This window comes from Cydia splendana, chromosome 21 (assembly GCF_910591565.1).
Source record: "Cydia splendana chromosome 21, ilCydSple1.2, whole genome shotgun sequence".
NCBI classification, from domain to species: Eukaryota; Metazoa; Arthropoda; class Insecta; order Lepidoptera; family Tortricidae; genus Cydia; species Cydia splendana.
In genome coordinates this window covers 7,458,978-7,477,797 of record NC_085980.1, presented here as the reverse complement: position 1 = coordinate 7,477,797, position 18,820 = coordinate 7,458,978, and positions in this window count along the sequence as shown.

Genomic DNA, 18,820 nt, shown 5'->3' with positions numbered 1-18,820 from the left:
TCTGCCTGCCATAATATTCACGAAACATAAATTCGCATAACTTTAATCGTGGGATACCGAGAGGAAATATACAAGGCATGCAAAGAATTTTACTACCAAATAATTATTCATACATTTCCGTGCGAAGCTTCTCAAACTCTAACAAATTAAAAATTTATACTCCGAAGCCTGCATGAACTTTAGCTTTAAGACTTATATCCAAAATGACTTAAAAGCATAAATTCCACAAACATCTATACAACTTTTAGTTCATTAACGCGCTACTCAGAAAATCTTAAGAGAAACTTTCATCATTAATTATTTAAGTTTCGCCGGCATAAGCGTCAGAGAGAAATAATTAATAATTAACATTTCTAAATTGACAATGGAGTCGAACTTTTCAAATGAGTCGAGTAAAATGTTAAGTGAATCGAGCCCAGAGCCAATCGATTAGCTTTATTTGAAATCAGAAACTTTGCTGAACTAAAGATGATGCTTGATTTGGATTATTGTTAGTAACCCGTTTAGAATAATTTAAATAATACATTCATTGATTGTATTACATACTAGCGACCGGCCCCGGCTTCGCACGGGTTACACAAAACCTAAACAAATTGTAAACCTAAACCTTCCTCAAAAATCACAATTGATAGGTGAAAACCGCATGAAAATCTGTTCAGAAGATTTTGAGTTTATCGCCAACATACATAGAGGGGGCCGATTTTTGAAATTCGACCGCTCGATTTCGTGTATTTCTTTCAATAATATCTGGACTACTAGGCATTTAAATTCTACTAATAGAATTGAAAACGACTGGTCAATACCACTAGATTCCCAATTTCTATCGCTCGTATTTCAAAAATTAGCATTTAGCCGTTTTCCACCGATTTTCGAGTGACGAAATCGAACAATCGAAATTCAAAAATCGGCCCCCAGATATATAGACGCAGCAGGGCACTGCGCAAACTAAGTCGCGGTCATATTCTATATAGATACGGCGTGGGTGTTTAAAAATAATACATACACGTCTACATAGTATATGTATGTAATGTCCGTTAAGAGCAAAACCCACATTACTGACAGTCTCGAAGTTTAAGCCTACTTAGTACTTTAATGCGGAATGGACGAGCATTACAAGTTTTCCAGAGACCAGTGCTTAGAAAAACCGGCCAAGTGTGAATCGGACTCGCACACGTACTATTAGGTACGCAAAAAACGGCAAAATCACGTTTGTTGTGTGGTAGCCCCACTTAAAAATGTATTATATTCTGTTTCTATTTTTAGTATTTGTTGTTATAGCGGCAACAGAAATAATCTGTGAAAATTTCAACTGCCTAGCTATCACGCCTCATAAGATGGAGCCTGGTGACAGACAGATGGACAAACGGACAGCGGAGTCAGTAATAGGGCCCGTTTTTACCCTTTGGGTACGGAACCCTAAAAATGGCGGTGAGGCACTTCATACCCACGCTGCCCACGCAGTTTATCTGTCTACTTATTTCTCAGTCTCAGCCTGCAATGTTTACATACTCTAAATTAGGTGCTGAATTGCTCGCTAGATGTCTCTTTTTAAAATGTAAACTAGCCAACGAAGATTGTTTCCTAATACCAAAGAGAATAGGGAGTATAGAGGGGTCCTGTCATAGTAAGTTTTGTAGTCACAGTAAATTTACTGCCATCTATCGACACACGACTAAAACTCAAAACGTATAAAATTATCAAAAAAATATATATATAATTATGGATAATTGATTTTGTTATTTTTATATCATTTTGACCCATGTTCATTCACTGATACCTATGTGTTAAAATTGGTAAATATGAAACGGTGTCGTCAACGCCATCTAGCCGACCATAGGCCAAAGGTGTGTGCGCCATCTATCCGAGAATGACTTTTTCTTGATTGCCGAGGCACGTTTTTTTGGTAGACTTTATTCATCTTATCCGGAGTTACATATGTCTTTGCTAATACAATGGGGTCGAGCCGTATACAATATTCATTAGGTAACAAAACAAAATTAAGTGAAAGCAGGCATAGCTCACTCCGCGAGTAGTTGCTGCCGTGCACCGCTATGGAAATGGAACGGACGCCTGCTCGTGCTTGCGCCACCTGGCGGTCATATCTGTCGTAATTGATTCGGTTAAGTTATGTTCTAATGTATGGGGAAGACAAACAAATTATATCCAGCATTATACTTTTGTTTATTTATTAAAGTACAACCACATCATACATATTATAACTTACGCTAAAACATTTACAAGGTAATAAATACTGATACATATGACAATTATGGAGTACATAACATTGATAAAGTGTTACAGTGAGATCAAAGTTAACCTAAAACTATACAATTAAATCTAAGAATTATACTAATTAATTATAACTATAAAACTACAAACAACACGGAACTTTTTTTTTTTTCTTTTTTATTTTATAATGAAAGAATGAGCAACAAGATATAAAATTATTTATTATTTACTTACTTATTTAGCATTCAATGAATCTTATGATACCTTTGGGTATGGTGATTTACGCACACTAGCGTCCTACCCCCTCCCCCTGACGCGACCCCCCCTTTTAGCATGAAATATGTCCCGGTTGACAGATTTTTTTTTGAGAAAAGTATTATGTACTTACGAAAAAAGTGTCAAGGCAAGAAATAATCCTTATTAAATTTTAAACAAAAAAGACAATATGCAACTCTTTGGTAAGACTCACCATATTCATGTATTTACTTGTTGAAGTTCAATATAACATGGCAATAGTACCTAACTAACAGAAATCGTATACGGAGAATCAGCTGCTCTTGTTTAACTACTAAATTTTGTCGAATTTCATCTAGCTATAACACGAATATGGTGCAATATCAAAAAAAAATATAACTTTTTTGTTTAAAATTTAATAAGAATAATTTCTTTCATTGACACTATCTTCTTACTGTATATTGTACATTCCATCCGTTTTTGGTTATATTTCTTTTATTTCGAATCCTACATATAAAAACTAGTAGTTGTTATAATATTCTTTAGTGTTCCTGTCAACACGTACCCTCCAATAAAATGTTTTATTATTCTCGTAGATCCTGTCTGAGGCAAAGTCAATGACAGACGTCACTTATTTGTACATGTAAATCTTACTTGACACAACCAATTTCTGAAATCATTTCTATAACTTGCTTTGTTTAGGTAGAGTGGCTAAAGATATCGCCACAAACTTGTTCTCTGAAATTGTTACAATAAAAACACATTTATTCGTAAACACGAACACAAACGAAGCATACTACATATAAGAATTGTTGAATGTTTTATTAAATACAAAATTTTATTAGTAAATAACGTCTCTCTCTGTGGTCGCTTCCTCATGTCTGAGAATCGTGGTCATCGGTGGATGTGGATGTTCCACACCTGGTCTTTATGATCTGCCTCCAACGGTGTCTCTTCCTCGCGGCGGTGACAACCGAGCAAAAGTTGGTTAAGGTTGGGGCCCCTTTTAATTGATCGCTCCATCTTGTTGCTTCGTTTGCCCTCCGTGTTTCCAACAATGGCCAGCTTTTCAAGGCTTTTATCTCCCCTCCTCATTATGTGGCCGAAGTAGGACAGTATGCGCTGCTGGCAGATTGTGGATAGGCGAGTTCGGACACGAAGCTGTGAAAGGATGGCGGTCCAAGGTATCCTCAACATACGCCTCCAGCACCACATCTCGAATGCATCGATCCTTTGCCTTTCTCGGGCTCGTATCGTCCACGTTTCCACGCCATACTGAAATATGGGGAATACTAGAGCACGTAATAGCCGGGTCTTGGTGGTGATGGTTATACCTCCCTTCTTCCAGATGACATTCAGTCTGGTCATCGCGTCCTTAGCCATACCAATACGCCTCTTTATCTCAGGTACGCAGTCGCCATCATCGTAGATCAGTGCGCCCAAATAGACATATTGGTCCACGATATCAACCCCTGGGATGATGTTATTTATTCTGGGCAGGTTTTTGGCACGTAAATAACGTAGTTAATGGTATCATATATATAAAATCGAAAAACCAGAACGGGATAAAAAACGAGCGAAGAAGCGAGATGGCGCCTTACAAATTTCTAAAAAAGTTTTTGACACGTATCTCGAATACGACGCACTTATGATAAGAAAAAACTGTTTAAATCTATTATCTAAATATGAGAATAGACTAGAGCATAAAAACTATCGCTTTCGATGCGTATTTTAAGTAATTTAATCAAGTATAAGGGTCAAACAGATCACTGTGTTATGTCTTTCCTGTAGACATACACAAGAGTTAAGGGCTATAAAGGTTAATTTTCTTATTTAACCCTTATCCACGTGAAAAGGTCCTCCTTTAATTTAAAGAACTATGATAAAATCATTACTAACATGCCCACAAGCTGTTAACTATTGCCCACAGGAGAGAAAACTAGCGTGTTATCGCGAACAGCACGTTTTTCTCTCCTGTGGGCAATAGTTAACAGCTTGTGGGCATGTAAGCAATGATTTTATCATAGTTCTCTAAATAAAAGGAGGACCTTTTTCACGTGGATAAGGGTTAAATAAGAAAATTAACCTTTATAGCCCTTAACTCTTGTGTATGTCTACAGGAAAGACATAACACAGTGATCTGTTTGACCCATAATTTAAGTAATTTTTTTTGGTAAGCATGATTTTTAGAGCACCGTACAAAACTTTGTTCACGGTGCTCTTATTTTATTTAGGGTACCAAAGTATTTTTTGGTGGTCATTATATTTGTAGCCTATTTATTTAATTTACAATAAGCAAAAGAAAATTTCATAACAATCTTCATTTTACGATGATCGACCATTTTCGGCAACTCTCGGTTAGTTTCGTTTCGGTGGTGGTACAGACAAAATTATTTGATGTGGTGTTACAGACATACCCAATGTTTATGTTTGTCATGTTGGTATACAGTTATTGCGGCGTTTTATTACACGAAGTAAATGAAAAGTGCTGTCAACCTCAACCTTAGTCTATAACCATACGAGTGACTTAAATGCCACAAATGACTTATCAATCAAATTAGTATTATCGTATGATTATCGTGTTAATAATTTGTATTTTATTGTTTTAAATTTCTTTTTGAGTTATATTATTCAGATTGACTTTCACGGCTTCGGCAAACATTGCCATTCGTCCGGGGAACGGGCTGCCGAGATGGGCCAAAAATATCAGTTCAAGGGATGGTGCCCGTAATAATGTGTGTGTGTGATAATTATACTTTAATGACTTTACAGATATAACCAATTCGGGAACTGTTTTCTCGCGTAATACGATACGACTCGACCAGGTAGGATTTTTTCTTCTTGCTAAAGAGTCCCCATCAGATATATCGGAACGGCCGAGGTATTCACAAATATCTGAACAATGTAAATTATAATGTAGTTAAAGTGCATGCTCAGATATTTTGGAGCTCAAGGGTTGCTCAAGATCTGCTCAACCTCGGCCATGGCGACTGGCGAGAGCTATCGCAAGACCGGGAAACATGGCGTGATCTGGTGTCGGAAGCCAGGACTCATTTTCCGTCGTTGCGTCACCGTAGCCGTCGTAAGTAATATCAATATCCAGACATTTGACAAATGGGGACTATTTACGTTTGTATGAAAATGCGATTTATGGGCGGTGGTCGTACATATTCGTCTTAAGGCGGAAATTAATCTAATAAACGTTTTTGCAATTGGGCTTATAAAAATAAATAATAATTTTGGGTTAGCATTTGAATCACGCATTATAGGGAGGGGTGGGGGGAAGGGTGGCATTTTATAGGGGTTGGTCACCCCTTTCAAACGACACCCGATTTGTGTCTAGGAGACGCGTAGTTTTTTTTATAAGTGTTTGAAATTACGTGTGACGGAAGTGACTGAACGAAATACAGTGCCAGAGACACGCGAGGAGGAGTGTTAGGTATGTTGCGTTCACAACACACCCGACTCGCTGTCAAAAAAGAAATACAGTGGTCAAAAACATGTATACGGACAAAGTGCTCAAAAACATGTATACAGACAAAGTGCTCAAAAATATGTATACCTACGAAATTTTCTAAGTCCAAATTGGTTACCCGCTTCGTACGCTTTGGTTGCTTTATTGAACATAACCTTAAAAAATAAAAAAAATATTTTCGTGGTAACTATTGATTTCCTAACTTTGGGGATGGGTTCGGGGGGTTCCTACTCCCTCCCCCCTCCCTGTAATGCGTAATTCAAATGCAACCCCATAATTTTATGTTGAAACAAGTTTTAAATAAATACCTACGTAGATGAAAAAATACAATCTTGCCTTTTATCAAATCACATAATTTTTTGAGAAATTTGCGAATTAAGTTATCCAAATATCGGTTACAAATAAGAAGTCCCTATCACAGTTATAAACCCTGGCAGGGTTCAATACATAATAATATCGGTATTTAACTAAACATAATACAAACTCTTTATTTCATTTACGCGAGCGGAGCTGCGGGCCCGTCTAGTATTATATACAATCCTAAAAAATAGCTTAAAAGTATAACATTGTTTTATTGTTTACAATAATTTGATTTGTGTTTCATATTTCATCTCGTTGCCTACAATCCTGCACTAACTACAAGTTTCTGTTTGACAATGGTTGACTGATAGAGAATGCCTCAAGGCATTAAGTCTGCCATTTGTGCAACTTCAAATAAGTAAAATAAATAAATAAGTGTTTTTGAAAATCAGGTCATTGTGGCCAAATCCGTCATAGGGACAACATCGGGAATTCAATCAAAACATAAATAAATAAATAAATAAATAAATATTAGGGGACATCTTACACAGATCAAACCTAGCCCCAAACTAAGCAAAGCTTGTACTATGGGTGCTAGGCGACGATATACATACTTGTATAGATAAATACATACTTATATACATAGAAAACAACCATGACTCAGGAACAAATATTAGTGTTCATCACACAAATAAATGCCCTTACTGGGATTCGAACCCAGGACCATCGGCTTAGCAGACAGGGTCACTATCCACTAGACCAGACCGGTCGTCAAAAATGTTTCAATAACCCCAAAATCAAACCTAAAATATTACCCCAAAATGTACCCTGTCACTGGTAAGACATAATGTGAAAATATCCCGCGCAAATATCACTCATTTGTCATAACATTTCTTTCTTTTAGAAACATTTTACTTCCTCAATATCTTTTCTCATTGGCTCGCCTTATGCCAAGAACACTCATATTCCTTCTCGAATAACGTTCACATTTCTGTGAAACCATATTAACAGGTAATTCTCGACGAAAACAATTGAATTCATAGTAAATTTGGGCGATATTTCCATTCCATCGGGACATGACACGGGAGACTAGCGAGATTATTGTTTTGAAACGACTGTCAATTTAAATGTGGTAACTAACACGTTTCAATCATTTGATAGAGGAAAACGCAATTTAGCAGGTTTAGTTGGATAGATTAGATTAGGTTAGATTGTTTTCATTTCTCATGCTCTGAAAGAGGGTCATTGTTGTTCTAAAAGGTGTGCAGAAAATGATACGTTTCTGCACTAGAGCATTGCAGGTTCCAAGTACGATTTTTTTTTACGATAAGCAATTGAAATTTGGGTATACATGGATTTGTTATACAATTTCCATTCTGATATTGGACTCCCCATTCCATAAATAACGATACTTTTGCCTAAATTGTTAATTGAAAGTACCCTAAAAAAATACTATAAAAATGAATACTTATAATGTTTAAAAAAAAACACATGCATTTTACTTTCCTCGTATTCGAAATGAAAAGTAAGTGTTTAACTCGGGTGAAAAGCATCATTTCATCCCTTGGTTAACAATCTACTATTTATTTCATGATATAATACACACTTGCCTCAGCCAAAATAATAAATATTCACATCACGATCGGCATACTTAGAATACAAGTACCAACAATTAACATGCAACCTTTGCTACATATTAAAAACTTACAAATACTACAATATATCTTTCCCAAAAAAGCTCTTGACGTGAGGGTGCTCCCATTCACAACCAATAAATAAATATGTGGAATACCGATGGTCTCAAAGGCGGTGGGCGCGTGGGGGTAGTACAATAATGTATTACTTCACAGCTAAACCTGTATGCTACCATTGCTACCAGTGCATGAAATAAACATTAGGACTCGTTAACCATACTAGTGCCTACTATACTTCAGTACTAAATGTTTAAAAAAACTAACTGCTATTTTTAACTCAAGGGAGCGATATGAAAGTAAAAAGAAACCGTTTAATTCTTTATTCAAGTCAAACTAGGCCGGCTTCAACCCTACATATCTGACCTGAGAAGATTTAGCCCTATATGGGACCGGCAACAAACTCAGAGGGATAAATCTTTTCAAAACAAGTTAAAACAACACATAACACATCATTTCTTTATTTCACAAAAGTAAGCTTCTAATGAAACATAAGAAATCAAAATAACACTTGAAATAAAACTAAATGGTTAAAGAACGCGGGATTCTATAAGCTATCAGAATAATCCTTCAGGTATAAACCTTCAGGAACGTAGCGAGTTAGGCACGAGGTTGGCTAACGAGTACGTCCGATCTCTAGCGCGGTCCGATCAAGCAGAACTACCAGCGGCGGAGCCTCTCTGCTCCCGCCTGAAAGTCAAGTTGGCAAACCTGCTCGACCAGTCTACCAACATACCGACAAAAATGCCAACTTGTGCCTACGCTCACTCGAGAGAAACCTCTCGACGTTCCAAAGCCTTCTACCTGTCGTCTCAGTTCAACAACACGCCAATAGATGGCGTTACTCTCTACGCAACTTTATTTCAACAATGCGCCAATAGACGGAGTTACTCTCTACACAACTTTATTTATTTTGTTACAACCAAATAATACGTAGCTCAACATTGCTAATCGATTTTATACAGGCGTCTAAAATAATGAACTATAACGCTGCAATACGTCTTTCTGGTGTCAGGGTCCGACAAATATAACTTAGATGTAAAGTTACCATTATAATATAAAGAAATTACTTATTAAGTAATTTTGTGTAAAAATAATAACAAAAAATATATAAATAGGTCGTTTAGTTTCCTGGCAAAATAAATGACATTTTACGATAAACCAGGACTTTGCACTGCAGATTTATCTCATGCTACGGAAGCAACTTTAATGTCTCAAAGGAATCTGAGGAAATCTTCTCCAACGAAAAATATCTCTGGACACAGAATAAATTTAAACATCACACTGGAGAGTTTTTAATAATGCATGACCGCTGAATTTTATACCATTTTACTTTACAAAACTCTTATCAGCCTTTAAGAAGTTTGCTAAATTCAACTCTTTTGTACAGCAACAGGGTAGTATTTTGGTTTAAAAAATAGTTCGAGTTAGGATGTTGATTAACTATTGATTCAGTTTTCTTTTGTGCCGTGCTGGTAGCTTATGTGATAATAACATTTAAATATAAGCAGTAATATTTTCATATAAATTATGGACGAAATATTACTCATAATATTCTGGGTTTGACGGGGAGTTTTAAGGCTTATAATCGGCTTAATCTTGTTATTTCAGTAGCAACAGACCCCACCTTTTCAGATGAAGGTTAAATATTATTTTCCATCCCAGGTAAAAAATAATGTTGAAAGTCATAGTTCTGATTTGGAAACCTGCACGAAATTATACCGTACTCTTAAAAAAAATTACATATTTTCTTGTAAATCAAGCTGCTATAAGTATAACTGCTGTTAAACTTTCTTAGATCATCTCCTGAGGAACTTCATCAAAATGGTTATAGCAAAGAGAATATAGTGTAGGCACTGTAAATTTACTGCCATCTTTCGACAGAAGATTAACACTGTTAGAATGTCATTTGACTTTGATCCTTATTCTTTCACTGATATGTGTTAACTTGTTAAATATTAATATTTAGGTACAGATTTTGTCAATTTTGTTAGAAATTGACAGTGTGTTGAATTTATCTTACTCTTGACGTTAACTACGCTATTAACTTAATCATACACAACATGAACGTGCTAATAATCATTTAATATGCGAGCACCCTTACAGTTCAAAAGCAATTTCTTTAAAATTCATCATAATATATTATTAAAGCCCTTCAGATCCTTAATTAAATCGAGGACGTTATTTAATAATGAACCTTCCAAACGGAAAATTTCACACTTGCAACATTAATGGGATCATCTATTTAGGGTAGTTAAATTGCGACCTTAAGGTGAAGGAATAGGAGTTATATTAGGTTGATTTGTAGGGTCACACCTGTCTTTGTTTCTTGCTTGCGTCTCTGGAAGACGTAGCGGAAGTACATTTTGTGTTAATCAGGTGAAATTCAGGGTACTCAATGTACGTAGATATAGATTGCCCCTCAGCCTCAGCATTGACATATATCTAAGGACGGTTCTTACACCGGGACAATAAAAATGGGGCCAGTACAGCGGTATGCCGCACACGAATTCGAGCCAATCGTGCAGTCTTACGCCACAACGCGATTGATTGATGAGTTCGCATCACGCGCACGATTGGTCGCAACTAGTTGTGTTAGACTGCACGATTGGCTTGAATTCGTGACTCACACCGCTGAACTAGCACCATTCTAAGTGCCCGTAAGGCCGTGCCCTTAGATATATGTCAATGCCCTCAGCATAGATTAGATTAGATATATTTACTTCTTAAATAAAAAGACACAGTATTTTACACAAAAGGATAAAACAAAACAAACGCTGTCACTAAAAGATCGTCAACTTAACATCATCATTAAAAACGGTAAAATTAAAAAAAAAAACATAAAAACTGTAAGTGACATACAACACATCCAATTAAATGAAGGACTAGTTTAATTGTATATTTTGCCTAATTGCCTAATAAAATAACTAATCTAAAAGTTGGCAAGTTAAATAACTGATTTTAATTTAAGTAAAGCAATCAGTTAAGTAGAAAAGCGACCAAGAACGATATAAATAATAGTTATGAGTGAATTCCATAACCGAATTACTTATTCGTAAAAGCTTTTATCGGGCAAGCGCTGATGAGATAACGCAATATACGAAAAGGGTTGCCTGATAATTGGATATTAAGTAAATACTCATAACTATAATGTATGTTGTAATTTATTTTTGGGTTACCTATGTTTACTACGCCTTTTACGCATACTGGGGCCTTACCATGATGTCCTTATTGCGATTCTGTTTAGGACCTAAACTGAATTGCTAAAGGACGGAGCTATATGTATAAGTCGCATAAGTCCGTCCCTTAGCAATTCAGTTTAGGTCCTAAACAAAATCGCAATAAGGACATCATGGTAAGGCCCCTGGTCTCCAGAATCAATCAGACTAACGGCCCGATTCGAACTTTAAGATACGTCAATTAATAGATCTAGAAACGATATGGATTAGATGTGTGTCAGTGTCAAAAGTGACGTTTATGTTTGAATAAAGGTATCATGAGTGCTCATTACTCTTCCAGTACATGTCATCTTTTAACTTAAATACATCATTAGCAATTAAAGTGATAGCAGGGTGTCAACTATCGGGCAATAATATGTCTAGAACTGGCCTGGTGGCATTTATCTTAAACTAATATTGGCGGTAGTGGTGGTGGCCAAGTGGATATGACGTCCGACTTTCAATCCGGAGGTCGCGGGTTCAAATCCTGGCTCGTACCAATGAGTTTTTCGGAACTTATGTACGAAATATCATTTGATATTTACCACTTTTTGGCGAAGGAAAACATCGTGATGAAACCTGCATACATCTGATAAGAAATTCAAAGGTGTATGTAAAGTCGCCAATCCGCATTGGGCTAACGCGGAGACTATAGCTCAATCCCTCTCGCGCATGAGAGGAGGCCTGTGCCCAGCAGTGGGACGTATATAGGTTGAAATTATGAATACTGGCCCGCCCGTACCTATATTTAATGTGTACTTACTTACTTACTGCCGTGGCGCAGCGACCCGAAGTGGATCTTGGCCTCTGACACTAAGGAACGCCATTGCTTCTCTGTCTAGCGCAGTGGTGGGCAAAGTACGGCCCGCGGGCCATCTGCGGCCCGCGAATGGATTTGATCCGGCCTGCCGCCGGTCCTATGAAATGATTAGTATATGGCAATTGGCATTGGCCCACGATTATCGCAAATCAAAATAAATTTTGGCTACAATTCTGGCCCTCCACTTAAATTTCCTAATCTTTCTGGCCCCCCATGAAGAAAGTTTGCCCACCAAACATCCGAACGGCCCGGGTACGCTCTCCAAACCGCTCGATCTTCACCCATACGGACCACGTGCCCGAGCCATCGGAGTCTTTTGTTTCTCCTACTATGTTGGGCTCGGCCACCAGATCTTCGATTTCCTGGTTCCTGGTAGACAATTGTTACGAAACTGCATGATATTTAATGTGTAGGTACCTATATATACTGCATTGTGGTATAAATCATTCACATACTGTAATGAATATAAAGTCAACCTTTAAGTATACTCGTGTCTCGTTTATATTATCTTGACAAAAGATGCCTGAATCAGAAAATGTTCGATCAACTCCAACAGAACTGCTGGTTACTTTTATCTAAATTTTCGTCACATTTTTCATCGAACTCGGTTAAAAATGTAGCCCTTGTCTCTCGCGCTATCCAAACGAATCGATTGACACGGCATTCTTGAAAGTTTGGGCGGGACGGGCCTTACGGGCACTGAGAATGGTGCTAGTTCAGCGGTGTGAGTCACGAATTTAAGCCAATCGTGCAGTCTAACGCGAGAAGAAATGAACTTAAAAGTTTTGACGATGAAATGGAACACACGACAAAAACTTACATACAAACCAGGTTAAACATACCAATCAGCGGGACATTCGCTTTCACTCTCAGAAGTGGAATTTTACCGATTTTTCTAATATTCATACAGTTAAGCACAATTAAGCTCATGAAATTCATGAAGAAAAGGAAATCCGAATTGGCATTGGCACCGGCTTGACTACGAATACTTTTGACTCGGCGCCACAGGATACATAATTACATACCCACGGTGAGCTGCAAAATTCCATGGGCACATTATGAATGAATTCATTATAGCAGCCATGCAATTATGCGCCTGGGTGTATATAAGGGCTCATTTAGAAGTCGCATGCGAGTTTCATTACATTGCGGTTTTTGGTCGGTCGATTGAATTGAACTAGTGCCTACTACGTCAAATCATGGGATTAGTTGTCAAGCGGACCCCATGAGCCGTGGCAAAATGCCGGGATAACGCGAGGAAGAAGAAAATCGGTCGGTTGAATTGGACGTAACCAACAGTCGGTAATGTCAAATGTAACTAAAATCGCATCCGAGTTCGGGCGCCATCTAAATCAGCCCTAAGTATGTGTACTACTTAAAATCGTAACCTTTTCCGCAGTGGTACAAAAATAAAACATTTGTGGCTGACTGTACACGCCTGTCGGTGATGGCGATATGTTTGCGACAGATTTGTCTCGGCTGACGGAATTCCGACCCTTTACCCGCACCCCTTGTCATCCCCTTAATGAGAATGATTCAGATATTTCATAGCTGGTATCTAGTTCACATAACACTTTGTCTTGATTACGAGTTCTTGTCTAGTGTTACTTGACCTCACCATAGAGAAATACAGTAAGAATAGAGTGCTTACTCTATACATCAGTTTTGGTACCAAAACGACTATTAAGGTGACAGTCCATTTCCAACGACAGTAGCACTACCATTCATTTTACTATGGAAATTGACAATGACACCGACGCGTTCGTACTAGTAGTGCAGCTGCGGTCAGAAATGGAATGCTACCCTTATTTTCGTAGTCAACATCTAGCATCGAGTAGCGGAATTATCAGTACCGCTGCTTGATACTAGCTGCCGGATTCGAACTTTAAGATACGTCAATTAATAGATCTAGAAACGATATGGATCAGATGTGCCAGTGTCAAAAGTGACGTATTTGTTTGAAGAAACGTCACATTTGACACTGACATATCTAATCCATATCGTTTCTAGATCTATTAATTGACGTATCTTAAACTGCCGTATTCGAACTTCAAGATATTCACAAGAGACGACACGTACTAGATACGTTATAGTTTAGATATCAACTAGTTCTCTTTTGCAGCGCAATTCGGGCAACCAATGTCACTTTTACGCTAGATAGAGTAAGATACCTATTCGATGTGAATTGGATCTCTAAGTCATATCTCATATCCTGTGGAAATCGTTCAAGAGTATCTCCAGAATCGCGCAAATGTCACAGTTGACAGGTTAGATCTTAAACATATCGTTATCGTATCTTGGTGATGTCTTAAATATATCTAATAGATGTCTATTTCAAAATCCGAATCGGGTCCAAAGTTAGAATCGGGCTGTAGATGTCTCGAATGTCACGACTCACGAAAATTGTATTGAACAACAATTTATAACTAATATTACAAGCAGAAGGCATTGAAAATAGAGTTCTGGTTATAATACCTATTAGCTGAAAATTATTGATCATAATACTCTTCGGTCGTCGCAACATCTATTTAATTGTCGAGTAGCAGACCATCGGTCAAACATTTTTCGAAGTTGCGATACGAGTATGATATGACAATCGTTTATCGTTAAATTATTGATAGTATAAATGATTCTCACTTGGCTTAGTCATCTGCTGATGCTGGTAGAAGTGATGCGCACAGAAAGCAAAATGGTTTATGAACAACGCCCCTGCTTACTTTATTCAAGGAATGACATTCATGTCGACTCATTTGGGTTGGAAATACGCATTATTCCTGCAGATAGCACGCGGCGAATATGCATGGCGGAGTAAATAAAAAGACATTCCGTAAACTCGTTTTAAAGTTTAGAACAGAATCAGCCTTTTGACAGTTGGAGTCATCACTCTATATATGTATCTTAACTCATTTATGTTGGTAAGAGATGGCCCCATGGTAATATGTAATTTTTTTCTTAACAGAAATATGAGTAATCTTAGGTATGTGGGGCCCGGCCTTTTATAACTGCATTTCAGGTACCGTGTCTCTAGAAATAAAATGCACTAGTTTGATCTGCAACAAAATTCTAATTCATACTGAATTTACTGCAAAAAATATTAGATTTTTGTGTCTGATTATTTATGGCTAACAATTTTGTTTCTGCTTCATTCTCAGATATATTACAGGCCGAAATTAATATAAATATAAGTCGAATAGGTACCTACAGTTGAGTTCACAAACATCTTTACGAGTCAACTTACCAAGAATATAATAAAAAAATAAGTATATCCATACAAGTCTTGGCGTTCTGAAATAAATATCACAGAAACGCCAATAGAACGAGACATAATGACTAACGGTTTAGGTCTAGAAATAAATAGTACTTAGTGTGGCTCGAATCTAGAACAAGTTTCTAAGTAATAAGCTAAGTATTTATGGAAAGAAAAACATCGCCATACGCCTTTTTTTAACAAGCTTTTATTAGGTCGACCTGTATGTAACTAACTTTTAATGGAATCTAAGTTAACTAATTTAACCATCTTCCAAGGATCGTAGCGTCATGAAAATTGGCACCTGTATGTAGTTCTGATGACAATACAATAATATGGTACGGTCGAACTGATCTGATGATGGAGACAGGAGGTGGCAATAGGAACTCTGTGATGAAACAACGCAACCTAATTGTGTTAGGGGTTTTTAGAATTGTCTCGATGAGTAGGTATTAGACTGTCGTAAGGAAAGTACAGTCAGCGATAAAAGCTTGTACCAAAAATGAAATTTTTGCCAAAAACTTATTTTGTATGACTTATCTTTCCATGATGTTGTGTAGAGTCTGTGCGGAAAGAGAAGAGTCGTGGAATGTAAGGGAGCCCATATATTCGACGACTCTTCTTTATCCGCACAGACTCTACACAATATACTCGTACAGATATTCTTAGTAAGCTAGGCGCGGCGACTATATTCATTTATTTATTTCATGGTATATATTACACAGCATTACAACTAATTCGCTGTAAGGTATGCGTAATAAAAAAAACTGTTATTTACCATAAAGTATTTAAAGAAAAACACCTTCATCATATTTCATGGACATAAAAGTCTGAAGCGATTAGTCAAAAGCATTAAATACCTAATATTACGTTAAAACTGATCTCATACCTCGCCGAAGTCAGTTAAAACTTTTTAATGACTTTCATAAAAACTGTTTATCCTTAAGATAAAGAAAAACATAGGTACTTTCCTCGATAGCTACTCGCAGCTTGGCAGGAAAGGTACCTACAGTATAACAAAAGAATTATCCCAGTAATTGAGCCAGACGTTGGTTCTCTTTAATTTGGTTTTAAGTTTGCTTTGGAGGGTGCTTTGTTAATTTTTTTATTTAACTCGAACTTAGGGCTTAACAAAAAAAATATTTTTGATGATAACTGTTTTTCTGTATTTAGTAGTAATGTAATGGGATTTAAAGAAGCTAGTAGAGTGGTAATTTTGGCATACAATCGTACTCGGCTCTTACCTTCGCTGTTTTCGGCCTAGAGTCCTAGAGCAATGATATTTAAACATAGATTAATATTATTTGACGACCGGTCTGGCCTAGTGGGTAGTGACCCTGCCTATGAACCCGATGGTCCCGGGTTCGAATCCTGGTAAGGGCATTTATCTGTATGATGATACAGATATTTGTTCCTGAGTCATGGTTGTTTTCTATGTATTTATATATTATATATATCGTTGTCTGAGTACCCACAACACAAGCCTTCTTGACCTTACCGTGGGGCTTAGTCAATTTGTGTAAAAAAAATGTCCTATAATATTTATTTATTTATTTATTTATTATCAATATCGGTGTTGAACTGATTTGCTCCTACAGGGAGCCAAAGTAAAGATGATAAATCGGTTTGGTGATAATTTGTAAGAGCTTTAAGACATTTTTTAAACACATGCGTTGCCTTCAAAATATTATTCTCACAAGTACAAACATTTACCACTTACGAAACATAGAACCGCGCAAAACAATATTCATCAATCATTTTCACCATACAAATTTGCATCTTATACTCGTTACAAGCGGAAAATGTGGAATGAGGGCGTGTGAAACAAGGAAATTGATTACGTACATACATACCTACTTTATAATGTTTCCTTTATAGAAACTATACTTAAAATGTTTACTTAATAAAAGCGAGTACTGACGTACAAGTAAGTATGTAATAGTTACATATCCTAAACGATTTGTGGTAAAAACTAATTAAGTTCCATAGAAAACTGATATAAATTTATCTAAAAAGGCTTAAAATTATCTAATATTTTCTTCTTGTTTTGGTTTCGCTCCTATAGGAGGCTGGATAGCATTACGGCCATCTTTTATTTATTAAACCTAAAGTCGCCCTTTGAATAGTTCATTTAAACCGAGAGCTCAATTTGAATACTACTTACTTACTTACTTAATTACTTGGTTGGCGCGGTGACCCAAAATGAGTCTTGGCCTCCCAACACAAGAGCACGCCACTTTGATCGGTCCAGAGCGGTATCCTGCCAGCTTTCGCCGACGCCGAGCTCACGGAGATCTGCCTCCACTCTATCTGCCCAACGGTTCAATTTGAATGGGTCATTTCAAACCCTCAAGCTCATAGACAGCCTGGTTCACAACTTCTGTAAGAAAAGCCCACCAATAAATCCTGAACAGCAATGGCGGAACACTGCAATTTTTGCGGTATTAGCGGCGATTGCATCGCGCATTATATATTCGTGGAACGGTCCGGTAGTTTAGGCATAGAGAAATATAGTAAGACAAGAGTGCTCACTCCATACATCAGTTTTGGAACCAAAAATTTAAGTATTTTCATAGTCGACATCTAGCATCAAGTAGCGGAATTATCAGTACTTTAAGTAGTACTAGTAGTACTGTCAAATGACAATAGATGTAGCACCGACCGGAAAGTCTTATGTTGTTGAGCATTCGACTTTCCGGTCGGTGCTACATTTATTGTCATTTGACAGTACTACTACTGCTACTTAAAGTACTGATAATTCCGCAACTTGATGCTAGGTGTCGACTATGAAAATACTTAAATTTTTGGTACCAAAACTGATGTATGGAGTGAGCACTCTTGTCATACGATATTTCTCTATGGTTTAGGCATCGAGTAAAGGACGACTCACGTTAGACCTGGACGTGTCCGGGCTGGAGCTTCCGGCGCTTACTTTTCTATGACGTGTCATGCGATCACGTGATGTTTTCCATAGAAAACGATGCGCCGGAAGCTCCGGCTCGGACACGGCCCGGTCTAACGTGAGTCATCCTTAATATAAGTAAAGAAAAAGTGGTAACCCCATTCATACATCAGTTTTCTTACCAAAACGCGAGTTATTTCGTAGACGACATGGCGTCAAGTAGCGGAATTTATCAGTACTGCTAGTTGACAATAGATGTCGCGGCGAACGAAAACTCTAATGCTCAAAAATTTTCAGCTAATATTATAACTGGATTAACTGGAAGTCTATTTTCAACTCCTTCTGCTTATAATATTACTTAGTTGGAAATTGTTTTAGTAGTACATTTTTCGTCAGCAGCGACACTTGTGACATCTGCTGTCAAGTAGGGGTACTGATAGTTCCACTACTTGACGTGAGATGTCGACTACGAAATAACTAGCGTTTCGGTAAGAAAACTGATGTATGGAGTTACCACTCTTTCTTTACTTATATTACTCTATGGTTTAGGTACCGTTCCCGCAATGCAGACAACGCTGTGAATTGTGATGTGGTGCAAACATTCCAATGTCCAGTGTTCTATAGTATATTAAATTTATATCCTCTAGCCGCCCCGAGGCCTATAAAAAGGACTCCCGTTCCATTCTAATTTGAATCTTTATTTT